This window comes from Schistocerca americana, chromosome 2 (assembly GCF_021461395.2).
Source record: "Schistocerca americana isolate TAMUIC-IGC-003095 chromosome 2, iqSchAmer2.1, whole genome shotgun sequence".
In the NCBI taxonomy this organism is placed as follows: domain Eukaryota; kingdom Metazoa; phylum Arthropoda; class Insecta; order Orthoptera; family Acrididae; genus Schistocerca; species Schistocerca americana.
The window spans coordinates 751,901,967-751,905,565 of NC_060120.1; positions in this window are offsets into that span (position 1 = coordinate 751,901,967).

Here is a 3,599-nt window from a genome sequence, read left to right on the forward strand (position 1 = left end):
GGAAATCACGAATCCAGTCGCACAACTGAGATGATACTCCATTAGCACGAAAAGTGATTAGAAGCCGCTTGTGAGGAACGGTGTAAAAAGACTTCTGGACATCTCGAAATGGGGAATCAATATTAGATTCTCTGTCGATGGCAGTCATTACTTCGTGTCAGTAGAGAGCTGGTCACGTTTCACAGAAACGATATTTTCTGAATCCATGCTACGTGTCAATAGATTGTTTTCTTCAAGGTAAGTCATAACGAGCGAACACAGTATATGTTCCAGAATCCTACTGTAAATCGACGTCAGCGATAAGGGTGTGTAGTTCAGTGGATAACTTCTGTTTTCTCTCTTATGTGTTGGTGTGACCTGCGTACGGGTGTTTCGTCCACTCAGCGCTTGTCTATGTCTGCTAAGTACGGAACTACTCGGCCTATATCATCATACTCTGAAAGAATCCTCGTTCGTGTACAGTCTGGACGAGAAGACTTGTCTTTATAATGTGATTTAAGTTGCTTCCTACCCCGAGAGTATCTTCTTCTAAATTACTCATGTTGGCAGCCGTTCTTGATTCGAATTCTGGAATACTTATTTCGCCTTTTTTGCTGAAGCAATTTTGGAAAACCATATTTAGTGGCGTTGTCATCAGTGATATTACCATTGCTATGCACAGTGAAGGTACTGATTGTGTCTTTCTTCTGGTGTTCTTTACACGGACAAAACTCTCTTTTGATTTGCTGCTAGATTTCCAGACAGGGTTTCGTTGCGGAAACTATTAAAAGCATCTCCCTTCATCGCGTTAGTTTCACTAAAACATCGCCAATCTTGGAGATTTTATGTTGTTCTTTTTTCATTGCTTTTGCAACAGTATTCTGACCTGTCTCGTGGAGCATGGGATATATGTTTCGTCCCTTATTAATTTATTTGGTATTAACATCTCAGCTGCCGTCGATATCTGTGCGTACTTACAAGGGGAGGCCGCCAATTGTGAAATTCAGATTCGATTCATACCGCGCATAATAAAAGCTCATGGCCAGAGGTGTAATGTGGCAAAGCACCAAGATGCACTTCTCAGCCGTTGTCGAGAAAATCGACAGTTAAAAGAAACCGTTGCGGTGAAATACTCTCTATGATTAACAATTTTCTACAGCGTCGTGGTGCAGCGGTAAGCGCTCGGGTTCGTAATCCAAAGGTCGCCGGATCGAATCTCGCGCCATGCAATTTTTTTATTATTAGGTTTTTGTAAATCAAATATATATATATATATATATATATATATATATATATATATATATATATATATATATATATATTAATGAATTGCTTATGCATGTTGGTGAAGGCGGAATGCTCTCCAATTGTTCCGCCTCCATTTTTCCGTTTTTTTTTTAACAGGGTGTACCAAAGCTCTGCCGCCCGCACAGACTTTCGACGATGTTATAAGTTGCGCTAGGGACCGCATCTACCTTCTTTCGAAGTTAGCAGGCAACTACGCTGTTATGCGGCGGCTCGTTTCGGCCCATTCAACATCTGTCCTCCAAGTGTAACGAGCGATTAACGGAGATTATATTTCATACCTGCCACAGCAAATTTGTGTTCGTGGGGTCCCTATTCTAATTCGAACGTTTGACTTACACTATACGTATTCGTTTCGGAATATCGTTTCTACGTCTTCCGTTAACTATAGGTGGTTAACATTATGAAGACAATTAATAACATTTGATATATATACATTTGAATTACAAAAAAAAAATACAAAAAAAAAGGTTGCATGGCGCGAGATTCGATCCGGCGACCTTCAGATTACGAACCCGAGCGCTTACCGCTGCGCCACGAAGCTGTAGAAAATTGTTAATCGTAGAGACTATTTCACCGCAACGGTTTCTTTTAACTCGATTTTCTCGACAACGGCTGAGAAGTGCATCTTGGTGCTTTGCCACATTACACCTCTGGCCATGGGCTTTTATTATGCGCAGTATGAATCGAATCTGAATTTCACAATTGGCGGCCTCCCCTTGTTAGTGAGACGTTGATACGGTTAACCTCCACGGGCACACGCTTTTTTTATAAGGTAAATATGATAACGTCGTTGAACAGTATCACGAACAATGAAAACAGAAGATACAAACGAAATATTTTACCTGTGTTCCCTCTCGAGTAATCTCCCTTGGTCACGATGCTTTTTTTGGCAAAGTTTACAAAGCAACGGAAGGGATGTTTTGGGACGGTTAGCTATCCTGTGGTAAATTGAAAGGAAGCTGAATTATTGGGCTTATGGATGCAGAGTGGCATGGAGGAGGTTAAGCACACGGCATTTACCGACTCAGTGTTGAGTAAAGGTCGAGATGCCTTTTGGACCCTGGGAAGATATAGAAATGAGACGCCAACCGCGAGTGCTCAGCGTGTATGTCTTCCTGCACACCTTAATTACGGAGTCAAATCCTGGGGCAACTCTCTTGCAGAAATAAGCACCTTCTGAATACAATAGAGAGGTACTAGGATTGTCCCTGGGAAGAACATTACGGATCTACGTAAACACTGTTTACAAAATTAATAATGATTTGCATCGACGTCTTGTAAACAATACTATTCATTCAGAAACATGTAATTACCATCAGTCGACCTCCGTAGCTGAGTGGTCAGCCTAGATAACTGCCATGCGGACGACTCGGTTTCGATTCCCGGTACTACCAAGGATGTTCTCCTTGGTGAGAAGACTGGTACGGGGTGCACTCAGCTTCGTGATGCCAATTGGGTAGCTACTTGACCGAGTAGTAGCGGCTCGACGGTCTGGAAAGTTTGCAAAACGGCTGGGATAGCGGTGTTCTGGCGTCAAGTGCAAATGTGAACAATATTAGTGCTCCTAAAAGTTACAGTTACGTTGTAAAAAGTGGTGCCTGCGAAAAGTGTAAAGGTGAAATCGAGAAGATAAATGAACGTTTAAGAAGTCTCCAGAAAGTTATAAGCACTCTAACACGAGAACTCACTAACCTCAAAAACGAAAACCGCGAGTTACAAACAACGGCATCAACCAAAATACCAGGTAAAAATGCAATACAGAAAACTACTAATTATTTGAAGCTCCTGTACACAAATCGTCACAGCGCAATACTGGAAAATAATGCCTATAACGGCCAGAAGTGTGTTAATAATTCAAACACAGTTCCAAGTGAAAATACTGATCAAAAGCGCGTAAACCATTCATTTTCCCTGTTTCTCAAGAACTGCCTACCAAAACGAGTAAAAAAGTAACTTGCTCTCAACATAATTCATCAAACAAAACCGTATGCACAAATAGGTTCAGTGTATTATCAGAAGACAGCAGCAACTTCGTAAACATTGAAAATGAACATTACATCCAACAGGAAAATCAAATTAAAATGGCAAACGGTAAAATCAAAATTACCGGTAATCGTAGGCAACAGGCAAAGAAATGCAATGTGCTTTTTCTAGCGGACGATCACGGGAGAAAGCTAGCTACTATTTTACAGGAAGTGAATACGGATTTGTGTGCAACTGGCATCGTGAAACCCGGCGCGACTATCATAAACGTTATTGAAGGTGTCTCAGAACACGGGAAGACACTGAAGAACAGTGACATCGTTGTCTGT